General features: G+C 41.0%; 1 protein-coding gene across 2 annotated transcripts in view; it reads left to right on the top strand.

Annotated features, from left to right (window-relative positions):
- The window catches only part of LOC126266872 (2-amino-3-ketobutyrate coenzyme A ligase, mitochondrial-like), a 220,656-nt gene that overhangs the window by 60,715 nt on the left and 139,238 nt on the right, over window positions 1-20,703 (top strand). The gene's annotated exons all lie outside the window — the stretch shown is intronic.

Raw genomic sequence — 20,703 nt, 5'->3', positions numbered from 1 at the left:
CAAAATTAGTTAATTATCACAATACAGATATTACGAGACATAGATCACTCGGTGGTGAAGTTTGAACGATAGTGCGAACCTGCATTTTCCATGGTCAGAATTTGTTGAGAGATTATCTCCAAATTAATAAACTTTAACTTGCTAAATTGTTGGACCTATCATCCAGACTCTTCAAACAAAATAGCACACAGTTGTGCTTTATGATCTGCATAGTGAGTAAAGGTTTTAGAGATTTCAGGTGGAGCAGATAATGACGAGGAATTTCTGTGAAGTTGCCACACTGCAGAATACATCTCTTGTTCTCCTGTGGTATTTAAAATGAAAATATTTATGTTTTCCAGGTTTTCAGGAGAGTAAAGATAAAAGGAAATAAGGAACTAAGCTAAACAAACTAAAACCGGTAACTAAACCAATAATTTAAATAAAAGCACACATAAAGAATATTTATTTATAATAAATAAATAAATAGAGAATAGTTTTAATTAACTATCCAATAATCAAGAATAATTTTTAAGTAACTAACCAATAATGATAATAATATATTAAATCCTCCTCTTTAACTATATTTGTGACAGCAATACTCATATTCTGGTATGTGGTAATGCTTGCTGTATCCATAATAATCAAAAAGCAGCACATTGAGCTATGAATAACACTGTTGGTGAGCCTTTTAGGGAGTCCAACAAGGGCTTGGTTGATTCAGATTTGGTAAACCTAGAATTCTCTGCTACAGTCTAGTTTCAGTATGGTCTACATCTACATCTGTACTCTGCAAGCCACCATACAGTGTGTGATGGAGGGTTCTCTGTATACCACTGTCACTTCTGGCTTCTCCTGTTCCTGTTCCAAACACGTCACAGGGAGCAAGATTGTTGGTAAGCTTGCCTTCATGTGAGCTCAAATCTGTGTTAATTTTACCTTTGTGGTTCTTTTTACAAGATACATGTATGAGAAAGCAATATGTTGGTGACTCTTCTACAAATGTACAGACACGAAACTTTTAACAGTAAATGATGCCATGATGCAGAATGCCTCTCTTGCAGCATTAGCCTCTGAGATAAATGAGTGTCTCCATGGTTCTTTCACACTTAACTAAATGAAGCGGTAATGAAACGCACTGCTCTTTCACACACACTCAATGAACCTGTAACAAAATGCACTACTCTTCTTTGCATCTTCTCTATTTCTTGTTAAGTCCTATCTGGTGTAGATCCTAGACAGATGAGCAGTATTCAGCTATTCGTTAAATGGGTGTTTTGTAGCTTACTCCTTTGTGAGTGAACTACATTTCTTGAGGATCCTTCAATCAATCTGTCGGGTATCTGCCTTACTTGCCATTAGTTTATTCAGTGATTCCACTTTAAATCACTATGTATGCATACTCCGTGTATTTTATGGGTGTGACCACTTCCAATGATTGATTGGCAATTGTATAATTTCATAATAATAGGTCATTCTGCCTATTTACGCACAACTCATTACATTAGTGTATGTTGAGGATCAATTGCCGATCACTGCACTGAGCATTGATCCTTAGCAGGACTTCCTGTAATTCTCTACAGTTTTGTAGTGTGCAGCTTATCTGCCCAATAAGTCATTTACATATATTGAGAAAAGTAATCCTCCAGTAACAGTCCACTAGAGTATACCCAAATGATAATGATACATTGTATTGTGTTTGCTAGAAACTCTCCAGTCCAATCACACAGCTGATCTGATATTCTGTGCACTCCCATTTTGTGAATTAAATGACAGTGTGCAACTGTACTGAATGCCTCCCAGAAGTCAAGGAACACTGCATCAACCTGAGTTCCAGTATCTACTGCTTTCTGGGTCTCGTGGATTAACAGACCAGTCTTGCATTTACATGTCTGTTATTTTTGCAACCCATGTTGATTCGTACAGAGGGGATTTTTAGCCTCCAGAAATGTCAGAATGCACGAGTGTGAAAGATGTTCCAAAGTCTACAACAGACTGATGTCAGAGATATAGACCTAAAGTTTTCTGCATCTGTTCTATGACCCTTCTTCACAACAGGAATGAGGTGTGCTTTCTTTCAGCCATTAGAAATGCTTCCCTCTTTCAGCAACCTACAGTAGACTGTTACTAGAAGATGAGTAAGTATTGTTGCATGCTCCTTGTAGAATTGTATTGAAATTCTATCAGGTCCAGTACCTTTGCTTTGGTGAGTGATTTCAGTTGATTTTCTGTCCCACGATCACTTATTTCAGTATCAGTCACTTTGACATTCATGCAGTGGTTTATAGCAGGAACTGCTGTAAATCTATCTCAGTGAAAGAGATTTGAAAAATAATTTGAGCATTTTGGCTTTTTCTCTGTCATCTTCTGTGTCATTATGGTCATAGTGTGTCTGGACAGATGGCTTTGATGTATTTCTGATTTAACAGAAGACCAAAACTTCTGAGGATTTTCTGATGAGTCATTAAATGAAAATTTACTTTCAGATTTATTGAAAATTTCATGCATGGCTTTCTTTGTGTTAATTTTAGATTTGTTCAGTTTTATTTGCCATGAGCATTCAGCTATGCTTAAATTTGTAGTGAAGCTCTCTTTGCTTTTGTATCAGCTTTTTAATATGGCGGTTAAACTGTGGCAGGTCTTTCACATCCCTCACATTTTTGCACAGCACACACTTGTCTAAGGCATATTATACAGCACCCTTGAATTTTGTCCATTGATGGTCAACATTGTCAGTGCTAGATATGAAATTTTCATGTTGCACTCGCGCAATCTGAAATATGTGTCGCTCTTGCTCAGAAGAAATATATTTTTAAAATATCTTCTTATACCTCTGTATGTTCCTATTTGCAGTCATATTAAATGATTTTTTTGTGACACCAAAGTGGAAAGCTTATTAATACAAGAAAAATAATCACAGCAGTTCATATGGCCTATTGGATACTAAAGCAACCAGCCAATCAAGTAAATTTGTGTGGATAGTCTCCAGAGTGAACAAATACTATAAAATAATTAAAATTTGTAACAAGATTCCTTCAGTGATGTAAAATAGTTTCACTATAGATAAACACCAAAGGCATCTGTCTAAAGATGTTTTCTTTCCATATACACAAATGCCTGAAGGACCACACAGGTCGTCAATAAATCCTCCTTACTGAAATTGTAATGCAATCCAAATGACTTTCTCACATGAAAACCAAAACACTGTGAGAATATCCAATTATAATATAGCTTCACTACTCTTAAGCTAGAGTAAGAGTGTGTTGTTGTTGTTGTTGTCTTCAGAATTGAGACTGGTTTGATGCAGCTCTCCATGCTACTCTATCCTGTGCAAGTTTCTTCATCTCCCAGTACTTACTGCAACCTACATCCTTCTGAATCTGCTTAGTGTATTCATCTCTTGGTCTCCCTCTACAATTTTTACCCTCCACTCTGCCCTCCAATGCTAAATTTGTTATCCCTTGATGCCTGAGAACATGTCCTACCAACCGGTCCCTTCTTCTAGTCAAGTTGTGCCACAAACTCCTCTTCTCACCAATTCTATTCAATACCTCCTCATTAGTTATGTGATCTACCCATCTAATCTTCAATATTCATCTGTAGCACCACAATTCAAAAGCTTCTATTCTCTTCTTGTACAAACTATTTATTGTCTATGTTTCACTTCCATACATGGCTACACTCCATACAAATACTTTCAGAAACGACTTCTTGATACTTAAATCTATACTCGATGTTAACAAATTTCTCTTCCTCAGAAGCACTTTCCTTGCCATTGCCAGTCTACATTTTACATCCTCTCTACTTCACCCATCATCAGTTATTTTGCTCCCCAAATAACAAAACTCCTTTACCACTTTAAGTGTCTCATTTCCTAATCTAATTCCCTCAGCATCACCTGACTTAAGACTACATTCGATTATCCTTGTTTTGCTTTTGTTGATGTTCATCTTATATCCTCCTTTCATGACACTGTCCATTCCATTCAACTGCTCTTCCAAGTCCTTTGCTGTCTCTGACAGAACTACAATGTCATCGGCGAACCTCAACATTTTTATTTCTTCTCCATGGACTTTAATACCTACTCTGAATTGTTCTTTTGTTTCCTTTACTGCTTGCTCAATATACAGATTGAATAACATCGGGGACAGGCTACAACCCTGTCTCATTCCCTTGCCAACCGCTGCTTCCCTTTCATGCCCCTTGACTCTTATAACTGCCATCTGGTTTCTGTACAAATTATAAATAGCCTTTTGCTCCCTGTATTTTACCCCTGCCACCTTTAGAATTTGAAAGAGTGTATTCCAGTCAACATTGTCAAAAGCTTTCTCTAAGTCTACAAATGGTAGAAATATAGGTTTTCCTTTCCTTAATCTAGCTTCTAAGATAAGTCGTAGGGTCACTATTGCCTCACATGTTCCAACATTTCTGTGGAATCCAAACTGATCTTTGCTAAGGTCAGCTTCTACCAAATTTTCCATTTGTCTGTAAATAATTCGTGTTAGTATTTTTCAGCTGTGACTTATTATACTGATAGTTTGGTAATTTTCACATATGTCAACACCTGCTTTCTTTAGGATTCGAATTATTATATTCTTCTTGAAGTGTGAGGGTATTTCGCCTGTCTCATACATCTTGCTCACCAGATGGTAGAGTTTTGTCAGGACTGGCTCTCCCAAGGCTATCAGTAGTTCTAATGGAATGTTGTCTACTCCGGTGGCCTTGTTTCGACTCAGATCTTTCAGTGCTCTGTCAAACTCATCATGCAGTATAGTATCTCCCATTGCATCTTCATCTACATCCTCTTCCATTTCCATAATATTGTCCTCAAGTACATTGCCCCTGTATAGATGCTCTATATACTCCTTCCACCCTTCAGCTTTCCCTTCTTTGCTTAGAACTGGGTTTCCATCTGAGCTCTTGATATTCATACAAGTGGCTCTCTTTTCTCCAAAGGTCTCTTTAATTTTCCTGTAGGCAGTATCTATCTTACCCCTAGTGAGATAAGCCTCTACATCCTTACATTTGTCCTCTAGCCATCTCTGCTTAGCCATTTTTCACTTCCTGTCCATCTCATTTTTCAGACGTTTATATTCCCTTTTGCCTCCTTCATTTACTGTGTTTTTACATTTTCTCCTTTCATCAATTAAATTCAATATTTCTTCTGTTACCCAAGGATTTCTACTAGTCCTCACATTTTACCTACTTGATTGTCTGCTGCCTTCACTACTTCATCCCTCAGAGCTACCCACTCTTCTTCTACTGTATTTCTTTCCCCCATTACTGTCAACTGTTCCCTTATGCTCTCAGTGAAACTCTGTACAACCTCTGGTTTAGTCAGTTTATCCAGGTCCCATCTCCTTAACTTCCCACCTTTTTGCAGTTTCTTCAGTTTAATCTACAGTTCATAACCAATAGATTGTGGTCAGAATCCACATGTGGTCAGAGTCCACATCTACCCCTGGAAATGTCTTACAATTTAATACCTGGTTCCTAAATCTCTGTCTTACCATTATGTAATCTATCTGATAGCTTCTAGTATCTCCAGGATTCTTCCATGTATACAACCTTCTTTTATGATTCTTGAACCAAGTGTTAGTAATGATTAAGTTATGCTCTGTGCAAAATTCTACCAGGCGGCTTCCTCTTTCATTTCTCTCCCCCAATCTATATTCACCTACTATGTTTCCTTCTCTCCCTTTTCCTACTCTCGAATTCCAGTCACCCATGACTATTAAATTTTCATCTCCCTTCACTACCTGAATAATTTCTTTTATCTCATCATACATTTCTTCAATTGCTTCATCATCTTCAGAGCTAGTTGGCATATAAACTTGTACTACTGTAGTAGGCATGGGCTTCATGTCTATCTTGGCTACAATAATGCATTCACTATGCTGTTGGTAGTAGCTTACCCGCACTCCTATTCTTTTATTCATTATTAAACCTACTCCTGCATTACCCCTATTTGATTTTGTATTTATAAACCTGTATTCACCTGACCAGAAGTCTTGTTCCTCCTGCCACCGAACTTCACTAATTCCCACTACATCTAACTTCAACCTATCCATTACCCTTTTAAAATTTTCTAACCCACCTGCCTGATTAAGGGATCTGACATTCCACACTCCGATCCATAGAACGCCAATTTTATTTCTCCTGATAAGGTGTGTTGTAACTTATATATAGGGATATTATAAAAATAATGACTAAATATCTACAAGATTGAAAGATGAGGGAACATAAAGCATGCAAAATTTTATGAACAGGGTCAATGGCAGTGAATACTGTAGAAAAAATCAATTAATAGTATCTTCCATTGGTTTGCCTGACTCCTCTAAGAATGGGTTTATATGTCTGAAAGTACAATCTTATATCCCAAATCTGATCAGAAGGTTCAGGTACCAAAAGTTAGGGTGCACCAATCTACCTGTGGTGGACAAGCAAAATGCACCATGACAGCATTGATGAAAGTACATGGTGTTCGTAGCTACAAGTTTACGTGAAATGCTGACAAAATAATGTAGTGTGGGGCAGAGACTGCCCATATGTAAAGGATTGATTAAGGTAATTAAAAATTCCAATTTCCACAGCTTTTCACTCAACACTGAAATAACTAAACAGGTTGCTGAATCTACACAGGCACAGTTTATTAATTTAATGCTTGTGATTTGTAAATGCAGATATACATCCAGAATTAATGTTTTAATAAGCTCTGTGTTCCCAAAGCACACTAGAAAATATAGCAATGGCTAGTCTTCCTCATGATGTAGAAAACCTAAACAAACTACATTAAAACTCTATGCATTGCTATTTAGACATGTACTTTATTCACCACTTGAACAGAAACCTATAAGAAAGGATGGAAACAAAGAAAACAACACAGTTCTGGAGCCATCAGACTACAGAGCTTAGCTTCTATCCGATTATGCCAGAGGGAACCAAAAAGTCTCTGAAATTTTTCCAGCTACCACTGGTTCACATCACTACACGAAGACAATGACAAACTTCACCATTAATTGGCTCCTGCACAACAGCAAAACATTGATGTCTTCAATGTACAAGTGGCAGGACTGATACTATGCAAGGCCATTTAACCTATGTTTCCAAGAGACTCATTAGAAAGATGCTGATGCACCTGTACTAAGGAGCCTCTACAGAAAGTATGACAATGGTGAGTGGATAGTGAGAGGTTTCTGGATGGCAAAAATCATAAAAATATTCATATAGGCTTGATTTAGGTATTACATATTAATTCTTCTCAAGTCTCTTCTTTTGAAATGAAATTCAATTATTGTAAGTATTTTGGACATGTTTTGTTCAGCCAGTTATGCATATCATATTTGAGTTAAGTCTTGCACCATAATGAACTGCAGATTTTTTTACAGAGACATTTATATGTCCATTATTGAATAAGATTGTCATTGACCAGTCTTGACTCCAAGGCCCTCCTCAGGTCTTCAGTGTGGTGTTGGAAGCTCCATGCGTACTTGCTGTGATGTAAAGGATTTTTCTGGTTAACTCCAATCACTGCACACTATCCAAGGAGTACCTCAGTGACACAGTAGAACACAAGACAAATATTTGCACTAACGCATAATATCATACATATAAAAATATGTGTACTTGTATTATTTATAACCACAACCTGTAACATTGTTGCCAAAATGTTCGCTCCCTTATAGATGACAAGGGTACAGTAAGTTTTGCACCTCTGACTCCCAGGGGGGAAATCCCAAATATAATGATGCAAAACTGAGTACCCTTGCAGTAGTATTTAGTGGGGGGAGGGGGGGCTGCATAAAACCATAACCATAATTTTTGTATTATGTAAGTTCCATATTATGTACAGACATTTAAAAAATAATAAGCAAAAGTAATTCAGTGCTGTCAAGAAAAAATTGCAACTATTTTCTTTGTATAATAGTGTGTCAATTTGCAGCAATTTGAAGAACAAATACATCAAAACTAATGTATGTGACTAATATTATGTAATCAGACTATCACTAATGACAGTAGTTACAGTTTCATGCAGATGGTCTACTTAAATATTTCTTTATTATTTCACAATTTCATTTCATGAAGTTTCCTGACTGATTAAATCTCTATACACAGTTGGATTTTGAATCAGGGTTATTAAATTTATGCATAAAGCTCTTAATGGCTGAGCTGTCCAGATGTGACTCATGACAAACTTTCACAGCTTTAATGCTCCTAGTACCTCACTCCTACCTTTCAAACTGTACAGAAGATCATTCATATACATTGCTGAACTGATACTGTTGAGACACCATATTGTTGAGACTACAGTAGCCACAGTCTTTGGTTTGTTTCCAAAATACTTAATTCCACCACATACTGTGGTATAACTTTGTGAAAGATCAAAGCTTTCTGTCACACCAGGATTCAAACTAGGGCTCTAGTTTTTGGCAGGCAGTGCCCTTACCTGCGAGGCTTTCCAGGTACAACTCATTATCTCTTTTCACAGCTTCAGTAGTGAAAACCGTGATTCAGCATTCATTTACTGTTCATATAGAACTATTTAAATCCCATCTCTCAAGAGTACTAGGCCAGCTAGATCAAATTTAAGAAGTGTATGAGAAGTACTAGCAGTATTGTAGGTATGAATATTTAAAATGAGTTGTGCCTAGATAAATTAGAGCATTGCTTACAAAAGGGAAATGACCACACTCAAGTTTTATGCAGCCATGCACAGTGATCTCTTGTTTCATTTGTGCCTTGAAAATGACAGGGCATTCACCTGCATAAATATAAGTGTTTGTTGAAGATGTTATCCACATGCATTTAATACAGTGGAAGAAGAAAGGAAGGAAAGAAGAAAGATTAGGATTTACTGCTCCATTAACAGTGAGGTCATTAGAGATAGACCACAAGCTCAGATTGTTTCAGAGTGGGGGAAGGAAACTGGTAACGCCCTGTCAAAGCAACAATTTCAGCATTTGCCTGAAGCAATTTAGGGAAATCACTGACACCTAAATAAGGATGGTCTGGTGTGGATTTGAATTGTTGTCCTCCCAAATGTGAGTGCAGTGCACTAACCACTGTGCCGCCTCACTTGCTGAGACATTGTAGGAAGCTCAAACGTCATGCTTTTATAAGATTTCCATGAAGTATTATTAACTTCCTCCAATTCTGATCAACTCTGTTACATTTTTCTGTTGATTTATATTACACTAAAACTTTGAATATCTTAAGGTAACTATGAAACAAGCTAAATGTATCTTGCTTGAACAGCCCATGGGTATACTGCCAGACCATAGTGTCCAACAGGCACAATATTTCGGCGATCAGACATGTCGCCATCATCAGGTGCGCTGACAAACTGAGCTCATAAGGTTAGGTGGCCATCTTAAATCCCCTCCCCCTGCGAGGCATTCTCTCCATTTTCTGCACCTACGGCCATGTGTCGGTGGTTGCTGAGATGCTGGCGTCGGTGTCTGTGGTGGCATCAGTGTAATTGCCTCGTCCACTCTGGTTGCCTATTCATTTTCTTTGCTGAGTGTCTGAGAGGAGAGAACACCTCATGGGGGGAGGGAATTTAAGACGGCCACCCGCCCTCAGGTGCTCAGTTCATTAGCGCACCTGACGATGGTGACATGTCTGATGGCCGAAATATTGTGCCCATTGGGCACTATTGACTGGCAGTGCACCTGTGGACTGTTTGAGCAAGAAATACACTGATGGAAACTCAAGAATAAATGTATCTTGTTTTACTGCTAAATCCTGATTGCTTACTCTTTTACACACCGATTTCTGCAGATTCCAACATGGAGGAGGTCAAAACGAATCTTTCAATCTGTAGGACAATGTGTGCTGCTGTCACTCTTCCTACTAGCATAAAACCCTTGGTAGGCAGGGCTATGCCAACCAGGGATCAAAAGACAGTGTATACAGAAAGACAACACAAACTGTAGTGTTGTTAGTTGTTTATGGTGTGTGTTGTAAGATGAGACAAATTGTTGTGTTGTTGGTTGTTTCTGGTGTGTGTTATCTTTCTGCATATGTTATCTTTTGATTTCTGGTTGGTGTAGCTTCACTCACCCTTGAAGATTTAAGTTGCCATGTACAGTGATCTCTAACACAAATTGTTGTGTTGCTGGTTGTTTATGGTGTGAGTTGCCTTTCTTCATATGTTATCTTTTGATTTCTGGTTGGTGTAGCTTCACTCACCCTTGAGGATTTAAGTTGTCATGCACAGTGATCTCTAGTTTCATTTGTACATTGTCAATGTTAGGCTGATCACCCATTGAAATATCGGTGGTTGGCAATTATGTTACCTGGTCACATTTCTGTAAATTATTTGAAACTACAGTAACAGCTGTTAGTGGATAATAGTTGCACACTAGCAGAGGGAATTAAACCACACTATACCAATAGATGAAACTTAAATGATTCTTTTCTTCCAGTTTTGGTCTGTGCAGCTGGTTCCATCTTCAGCATCTTGTTGTCAGCCTTGAAGGACTGTAATACAGAATTTTCTCTGAAATTCTTGTCTCTGGCATTTGTAGAATGTGTTATTTTCATTTAATTTAGACCTCTGTAACACACCCATTATACACATAATGTAACTTTGTATTTTGTGTGATGTATTTCAGGAGCAACCCCTGCCTCTCTTAAAAACCTATTTTCTGAAGGCAGGCATTATATAAAACAAACATGCATTAGCATTTTTATGAAGGTGCAGGTGGCACACTGCAGTGACAACCATTTAATTGATTTTACACAGTTGAATCAGAGAGCTTGTTGCTAGAAATGACAAAATACTGGTGTACAATGATATGCTAAAAATGCTGTTTGCTTAGCTGATAGGAACATGCCAGTACTGTATGGCATCTATTAATACCTACACACAAGACAATCTCCATAAAAAGAGTATTCCTGGAATTTTTTCTCCATTGAAACTGTTCACCAGTATCAGGAACTTTGTTTCAGACATTTGTTATTTCTGTGAGTCCTGCATTGTGAGTTATCCCTCTGAGTTGTATAATGATTTAAGAACTGTCACCACCTTGGGCAGTTTCGTTTGGCTCTATGTCTCTGTCTCCACTATGGAAACCACTGTGAAGTACATGGCAAAAGCTGCTTCCCATTGTACCAGTTGTTAGAACTTTTTCCTATTGCACTCTCATGTGGAACACAGAAGGAATGATTGCTTAAATGCCTCTGTACATGCTTTAAATAGTCTAAATTTGTTTTCATAGGAGATTGGAGTACATTCATGGATTCGTACTGTGGTATGAGGGCCAGTCAAATGAAAACTGAGCTGCTGCAACAGGACCATGGAATGGTTCCATCCAAAAGTAATCACCAAACAAGCTAAAAAATTTATCCCATAGGGAATTTCTAAGTTGTAGAAAATGGTTGGCTGCTGATGCATCAACAACCACACTGACTCATCTGGCTAAAACAGAGGTCCACATTTGTTTTTCTTCAGGTAGCCAAAGACATGAAAAACAAATTGTGATAGATCCAGGCAGTACAGAGGATGTTACAGTGTTCCCCAGCCAAATCACTGAAGAGTAGCCTTCATCCATTTGGCAGTGCAGGATTGGGATTATCATGCAACAGGATGATTCCATTCGATAGCATTCCTGGGAATTTAGATGTTATGGCATGCCTCACATTCTGCAAAGTATCTTCATAGCGCTGTACATTGATTGTGACCACACACTTGAGGAACTCAATGAAAAGAGGGCCTCTGCAGTTGAAGACAGAAGGCCATCATGACCTTACATAGTGCCACCATTCTGAGCCCAAGAGCAAACTGCAAATCCTACAGTGGAAATGTCTGACATTTTCCCCACCAAAAAAATCCAAAGCTGTTCACACAAGTTCTGGTAAGTTGTATGGTACCACTGATTCCCGTAATCTCAATCAGACAAAAGCTGCATTGCAGCAATTTCACTGAGAAGCATGGCACCTTCCTCTATACAGCTTGTATCTTTCTTCATATGATTTTCACATCTTTGGTGACCTGGACATGAATGCCTGTTTCAGTCAGACAAGGAAGTGCAAGAGTAAGTGGTTGTGAATCCATCAGCTGCTGACCACATTCTATGGAACAGGACTTGATCGTATCATCTCCCATTGGGATAAATTTCTTAACATTTCTGGTGATTACTTTTGAATGGAACCATTCCATGATCATGTTGTGTGGTGTACACTTTTCATTTAACTGCCTCTTATAAATGCTGGGCTGGGGTGGTGCCGCCAGGCAGGTTCTCTTCTGAAGGATATGTTTGCTCAGACAGAACAGAGACAACAAAGCCACTCTTTCCCTTGTGCTTTTGTTTCTTAATGTGCCTTCATTCATTTTTGATGTATTTTTGCTTCTGTGCTAGTTCTTCTTGATGAGGCAGCCTATTTGTGTTTATTGTACACTCAGTGAAATTATGTGTGACTAGGGCCTCCCGTCAGGTAGACCATTCGCCTGGTGCAAGTCCTTTGATTTGACACCACTTCAGCAACTTGCGCTTAGATGGGGATGAAATGATGATGATTAGGACAACACAACACCCAATCCCTGAGCGGATAAAATCTCCGACCCAGCAGGGAATCGAACCCGGGCCCATAGGATTGACATTCTGTCGCACTGACCACTCAGCTACCGGGGGCAGATGTACACTCACTGTCACTACTGCAGTGTGAGTGTGTCCACCTATGTACTGAGTATGGACTATCCCTTTCTTGTGTTCCATGTCTCTGCTCATTGGTGTAGTTTTCTCACTTGAGGTAGATGTTTGCTTTGCAATTGGTATGCTTGACAAGCTACTCTCTTCAGCATAATTTGGGCAGTCCATTCATGTCTTGTTCCATGTAACTTCTCTTGCTTGAGGTTGTTGGTCTGTGTTGTTTTCAGTAGTTTGTAGGCGTATTTCTTGTCTTTTCTATCTACGATGTCTGTTCAATAAGCAGATCTATCAGTGCAAGGATCATTCCAATCTGGGGTCAGGCAAATCTGGATTTACTAAGAAGCATCTCTCTACTTTCTTAGATTCTACACTCTTTCCCACAGTGTTTTCACAGACTTTTCCAGATGTCTCTCCAGTATCAGCTCAGCCCTTGATTGTAATGCCGTCAGACATTGACTTCTCACTGTCAGCCCTTTGATTTCAGTTTGTCACCAGGTCAGTTGACACTTGACACCCAATCTCTCATCAGCCCTGTTGCAGCAGACCCTCCTGCCATCATCAGCCATATTGCAGACAGCCATATCATGGCTTGCCTCACAATACCATTCCCAAATGTTGCCACCTTTGCTGCCACCTCCACGGCTGTTTGAATGGCTGACCCAACTGATCCTACTTGCAGTGAAACAGCCATCCATGCAGCCACTTCCACAGTTATCGTCAACATTGTCACAGCCAGCCCTCTTGATACCTTTCCCAGCCACCACCTCTGCCTCCTCTGCAGCTGTTCCGGCCGGCGTCGCTGGTACTGGCAATCCTGTCACATATTTTTATGGGTCTTGGGTTGCGGCTTTATTTTAACTCCCTCAGCCCTTCCTATGCCCGGCATTCCTCATTATCACCTATGTCCATTACTGGTTCTCTTGTTTGAGTTACAGTACTTAGCATGTTACCGTTGTTTCCTAGTCACACCTTTACCCATTCACTGACTGTACAGTTTTTTTTTTCTTCCCAGTCCACTGTGGCAACTGCTCACTGACTCATCCCTTCGGTGCCATGCTTCTCTGAGATGTTTTCAGCATCTCTCTTAAGAGAGGAGGAGCATAGTGTATGCACAGATGGCCCCCCCATATTTTTGGCAGCCATGCTTGTGAATGTGCCTTGCAGGCTTAACCTCAAGCAGTTGTTTTTCAATGGAAGATGTGCTGGGCTGTTTACTGCCAAGCCTCCTGCAACTTCCGCCGTGTGTGGGGGTGTAAGCTATGCCAAAATGTGGCACATATGTCTTGGTAATCAGACTTGCAGTGACAGGCACCTATCTGCATACACACCAGCATTTGCCCGTGTGACACTGTGCATATTTACAATTGCTGTCTGGTACTTACATCACTGCTCAGTCCCTTGACAACCATTTCTGCTCCAGGTTCCAACACAACTGACAGTGCCTTGAATCTGCACTTCACACCACAATGCCTGCCACTGCCACTATCCATCAGACAGTGCCATCTCAAATCTTCACCAGGATCTTCAGCCACTGGACACCTGTCAGTCATTCCTGAAAGCCAGACCAGTGTCTTGATGGTCCACAAGCTCACAGCCAGATGATACAGTGCTGCTGATTATCTTTGAGACCTCTTAGCTTATCACCATGACCAATGACTGGAGACTTCATCATAGTGGGAAACGGCTACACATTGCCAAGGAGGACTTTTAAACTGTACTCAAGGGTGGACTTTTGTGCTCTAAAGCTATCACGAGTTTGTTCGTGGTCAATAAACAAAGAGTTGTTATTACAAAATATGACTTCTGTCACTGCCTCTTATACCAATGGACTAAGTTTATAACACATCCCTTAAAGTAAATTCTAAAAAACTTTATAAGTTGGCTTTCATGGGATAGTCTGCATCTGCCTTCAAGAGTCTACAAGTTCATTTCTTCTTTCAGCATCTCTGAGACACTCTTTTTTGGATGAAACAAGCCTATGATTATTAATGTTGCCTGTTTTCTTCCAAATGTTGTACCTATAAACCAAAGTCTGCTACCTGCTGTCTCTATGACGAAGCCTATGTGATCATTCTATTTTATATCCTTACAGTGTGCTACATCCAAGTACTTGTATGAGTTAGTGGATTCCAGTTGTGGCTCATTGATACTGTAGTCATAATACGTGATATTCTTTCATTTTATGAAAAACAAAATTTTACTTTTATGAACTTTTGAAACAAGTTGCCAATCATTGCACCACTTTGAAACCTTATTAAGATCTGATTGAATATTTTTGCATCTTTTTTAGAACTGTATTCATTATACAGCATCTGCAAAAAATCTAAATGTACTATTAACATTGTCTGTAAGGTCATTAATATACAACATAAACAGCAAGGGTCCCAGCACATTCCCTTGGGGCTCATTTCAAGTTGCTGCTACATCTGCTGATGATTCTCCATTCCAGATAACAAGTTGTTTCCTCCCCACCATGACATCCTCAGTTCAGACACAAATCTCACTCAACAGCCCATATGGTCATACTTTTAATAACAAGCATATGTACATTATTAGCAAGGTAACATTCCTAAGTGTAAATAAATGATCTTGATGAAACTTTGTGGGTGTGTAGAGGGGCAAATATAATGCAATATGTATTTTTTTTTTTTTTTTTTTTTTTTCGCCCAATAAAGGTAATTTTGGCGCATTAGACATAGAGGGAATTTCTTTGAAATGATGATATTTTATCCTCACCCACAATTACTTCTCCTTTGAAGGCATTACCTACAAACAAATCTGGGATACAGCTATGGGAACCTGCATGGTACCATCCTATGCCAAACTATTCATGGGACATCTAGAGGAATCCTTCCTAGAAACCCAGAATCCTAAAGCCCTCACCCGGTTCAGATTCATTGATGACATCTTTTCTATCAACAACTTCTCCCTCATTCGCTTCACCTGATACTAATCAATCCAATAAGCCACCTTCCTAGAAGTTGATCTAAAGCTCAGATATGGCTACATTAGTACCTCCATCCATATCAAACCTACTAACCACCAGCAATACCTCCACTTCGACAGTTGCCACCCATTCACACCAAGAAGTCCCTTCTGTACAGCCTAGCCACCTGTGGTGGTCACATCTGCAGTGATGATCAGTCCCTCTAAATATATACCTAGGGTCTCTGTTATAACTCCAAGTTGAACAAATATATTTCAAGGAAGACACAATACATGAAAGTCACAGATCAAGTAACCAGAGTAAGACGTGTGTACACTTTAACAGTCAAATCATAACTCAGTCCAAGTCTAGCGTCCGCTGGCTGGCTGGCCACTTAGGTGGCACTGCTGCTGCATGGCTGGCAGACAGCGTCACATGTAGAGAACGTGCGTAACTGCGCAGCGGCACTTTGAAAGATCGGCGAGTCACAACACATTTCGCCCCCTTTGAAGTTTTTGCACAGGTCTTGATGGAGGTGACCTGTAGATTGATATCGTCCATAGGTGTTGTTTAACTGGCCGTAAAGTCTCAAGGAGGAGGCTTCGCGTACAGACGGAAGTGCCCCAATGATAACGAATTGAGATGACAGGAGATGTGGGGGTCGAATCTGCTGGAGCCACGTGCACCAATCTGCCTGTTGCGGCAAGTCCGGTTGGTATAACAGGAGACATGGGCGATGTGTCCACATCTGTAGGAGAAGGAGTCGAGTAGAGTTGCTCCAACAGAGGATGGTCATCTGGTTCCTGCATGGGCACATCGCCCGGTGGCATCAGTTCTTGTGCTGGCACCAATATGATCGTGAGAGGACTGTGTTGTGAGTAATGAGAGATTCCAGTATCCTGAGCACCAGGTAGAGCCGAAGGTGGTGTAGTGGCATCCAGAACAGGTGTTGCCGGCACACGAGGCCAAAGCTGATCCAAATGATGCACTGCAACATCCGTTTCCATCTGGATTTCATACAGGTGTTGGCCACGGTGCTGTAAGATGCAGCCAGGACTCCATTTTGGCTGCCTACCACATCCCCGTACCCATACAAGGTCATCAGTGGTGAATCAGCCAAGTGAAGGCACCCGCGGCCGTGAGGTGGGAGGCCGCAGGAGGTGAAATAGCGTGCGGGGCTGTCGGCCTCGTAAAAGCTCAGCCGGGCTGTGGTTGCCCATGGAGGTAAAACGGTAACAAGCCAGAAATTGGAGAAGTGCATCATCAGCAGCAGAAGAAGTCAGGAGTTTCCTCATCTGAGCCTTAAATGTGCGGACCAGTCGTTCAGCCTCACCGTTTGACTGTGAATAGAATGGAGGAGCATGGCATACATGACGCCGTGACGGGATAAAAAATCCGCAAAACTGGAAGAGGCAAATTGCAGACCATTATCAGTAACAAGAGTAGAGCGAAGGCCTTCCAAAGACAAAATGAGAGCTAGAGCATTGGTGGTTGCCACAGTGGTAGGCGACGTGCAACAGACAATGAAAGGAAAGTTAGAGTAGGTGTCAATAACGAGAAGCCAATAAGTACCTATAAAAGGGCCCATGAAGTGAGCATGAATACCCTACCAGAGCTTCTCAGGCGAAGGCCACAGTGACAATGATATCTTCGGGGCAGCGGCCTGTGATGCACAAGGGTGGCAGGCAGCGACCATCTGTGCAATTACATAGTCTATGCCAGACCAGTACACATGACGGTGCACCAGGGATTTTGTGCAAGAGACACCCCAGTGCCCTTGGTGAAGGAGGCACAAGACTGAAGCACGCAAAGACACAGGTACCACAACACGCGGCAAAGGATTTTCGGTGGAAAGGAGGATAACACCATCCCTAGCCATGAGGCGGTAATGCAAAGCGTAGTAGTTCTGCAATGAATCAGAAGTCTTAGTGGATGGACGATCTGGCCAACCCTTCTGAATAAAGCATAAAACCCGTGAGAGGGTAGGGTCAGAACCTGTAGCAGCCGTCAGCTGGTCCCTGGTGATGGGGAACCTGTCCACAACCTGCTGCTCGGCAACGTCCAGGTGGAAACACAAAAGTTTGTCCCTATCAAATGCTAGATCAGGACCCATGGTAAGGCGAGACAGTGCATAAGCTTTTGCATGTTGAGCCGTCGGCCAGAAATGAATCTCATAATTGAAATGAGACAAGAAAGGAGCCCAACACTGGAGGTGGTGTGCAGCCTTGTCAGGAAGTGACATTGAGGGATGAAACAAGGAAACAAGTGGTCTGTGATCTGTAACAAGATGAAATTTGGATCCATAGAGAAAAACACCAAACTTATAAATAATGGCCAAAGCTTCTTTTTCAATTTGAGAATACTTTTGTTGGGGATCCATGAGTGTTTTTGAGGCATAAGCAATGGGTTGTTCATAACTGTCAGAAAAACGGTGGGTGTGCAAGGACTGCACCAACCCCTTATTGAGAGGTGTCTGTGGCAAGAACAAGATGTTGGCCAGGTCGATAAGTAGCCAGGCATGGGGCCTGTTTCAGCATAGTCTTCAATTTCTGGAAAGCCGCATCGTATGACGCGGACCAGTGAAAAGGCACGTTTTTATGCAACAGGCGATGCAATATCTGAGCCACCGAAGCAGCAGATGGTAAAAACTTGTGATAGTATGCTATTTTCCCCAAGAAGGCCAACAGTCCCTTAACAGATGTAGGGCGAGGAAGGGCATCGATCGCAGCAAAAGTTTGCTGAAGTGGACGAATACCATCCCGAGAGAGTTGAAACCCCAAGTACGTGATAGATGCCTGAAAAAATTTTGATTTCTGAAGATTACACTTAAGACTGGCAATCTGTAAGACATGAAAAAGCGTGCGGAGATTCTGAAGATGTTTGTCAGTAGTGGAGCCAGTGACAACAGTGTTGTCCTGGTAATTTATACACCCAGGGACAATGAGCAATAATTGTTCCAAGAATTGCTGAAAGAGAGCAGGGGACTGGCAACCCCAAATGGCAATTGTTGGTATTGATAGCGGCTGAAAGGCTTCTTAAGGACCAGGAACTGCCGGGAAGCAGCGTCGAGAGGAAGTTGATGATAAGCTTCTGACAGATCAAGTTTAGAAAAATACTGGCCTACAGCAAGTTTAGTGAAAAATTCTTCAGGTCGGGGCATAGGGTAAGTGTCGATGAGGCATGGAGCATTTACAGTGGCTTCGAAATCACCACAGAGATGAATATCACCATTGGGCTTAACAATGACAACGACAGGAGAGGACCACTCACTGATAGTGACAGGAAGCAAGACCCCCCTGAAGCAGTGAGACAATCCAGCTCCCATTTTACCCAATCATGAAGGGCCACAGGAATGGGCCGAGCCTGAAAAAACTTTGGCTGAGCAGTGGGTTTGAGCGTGAGAGCTTCAAAGTTGTTTGCACAGCCTAGCCCAGGAGAAAAAAGGGACAAAAATGTCATCGACAAGGAATCCAATTGAGCATAAGGAATAGCATCAGAGACGATATTGACTGAGTCATCTATGGAGAACCCAAAAATGCAAAAGGCATTGAAACCAATAAGATTCTCCACGTTACTATGGTCGACCACAAATATGGGAACAGTGCGAACGACAGATTTGTAAGATACCTCAGCATCAAATTGTCCCAAGAGAGAAATCTTCTGTTTATTGTAAGCCCGTCATTGCCTAGTGACATGGAAAACCCAACTGAAGAAATGTCTGAGAATTGATGATAATGGCAGCAGAACCAGTATCCACCTTCATGCGAACATCTTGACCAAGTATTTGGACAGTGAGGAATAACTTTCCTGAAAGGGAAGAAGTACAATTGACAGACAACATAGAATCAGAATCAGCGTCATGTTCATGAACATCATGTATGTGGTCGAATTTGCAAACGGATGGCTCATGACCCTTTTTTTTGCATTTGTGACATGTGGCCCAATGTTGTGGACAATCTTCTCATGAATGTTTCATAAATCACCGTGGAGATGAAGGAAGCTGATATGGTTTTTGCTGCAGTTTCTTAGAGGTTTGTTTATGGTTAGGCCAAGGCTGCGCTTGGGAGCGTACTGCGACCATGTCAGCTGGCGGTGACACACCACATGCTTCGTCAACATTGCACAGAGTTTGTATTTCCCCGACATCGCCCCATGCCTCTATTTGCACTCCAGTGGCCCGAGAAATTTCAAAAGACTGAGCGATGGATAGGACTTCATCTAGAGTCAGATTTGCCAACTGAAGGGCACATTGCCTAGCTTCTTTGTTGGGCACCGATCGGATAATAGCATCCCGTACCATGGAATCGATCTAAGATTCTTTCTGAACTTCAGTAACAAATTGACACTTTCCACTGGGGCCGTGAAGTTCAGCAGCCCAAGCGCAGTAGGATTGATTCGGTTATTTTTGACAACAATAAAAGGCAACACGAGAGGCTACCACATGCGTTTGCTTTTGAAAATAGACGGACAGAAGTGAGTACATTTCAGCAAAGGACAAAGACGCAAGATCTTTCAAAGCAGCTAATTGCGACAACAATCGATACATTTGAGGTGAAATCCATGAAAGGAACAGAGACTTACAGGTTTGTTCGTCTGCGACATGAAATGCCAAGAAGTGCTGTCAAAGACATTTTTCGTAATCAGACTAGTCTTCCACGCTCTCGTCGTAAGGAGGAAAATGCGGTAAAGACAACAACGAGAGACGCCCCGCATTTGATGCTGCGGGATCATGAATTGCATTTGTGAGAAGCGTTTGGTGCTCTATGAGACCTTGCAATAGTTGCTCTAAAGTAGCCATGGAAACATGTGGGTCGATGATGGAAAAGGAAAATCCCATCCTCGTTGCCAATTGTTTTAACTTCAAGTTAAACAAATATATTTCAAGGAAGACACAATATATGAAAGTCACAGATCAAGTAACCAGAGTAAGACATGTGTACACTTTAACAGTCAAATCATAACTGAGTCCGAGGCTAGCGGCCGCTGGCTGGCTGGCCGCTTAGGTGGCGCTGCTGCTGCATGACTGGCAGATAGCGCCTCATGTAGAGGACGCGCATAACTGTGCGGCAGCACTTTGAAAGATCAGTGAGTCACAACAGTCTCACTGAAGCATTCACTGACAGTAATTATCCTCCCAACCTTGTA

Source organism: Schistocerca gregaria, chromosome 4 (assembly GCF_023897955.1).
Source record: "Schistocerca gregaria isolate iqSchGreg1 chromosome 4, iqSchGreg1.2, whole genome shotgun sequence".
Taxonomy (NCBI): domain Eukaryota; kingdom Metazoa; phylum Arthropoda; class Insecta; order Orthoptera; family Acrididae; genus Schistocerca; species Schistocerca gregaria.
This window is presented reverse-complemented; position numbering and strand designations above follow the sequence as displayed.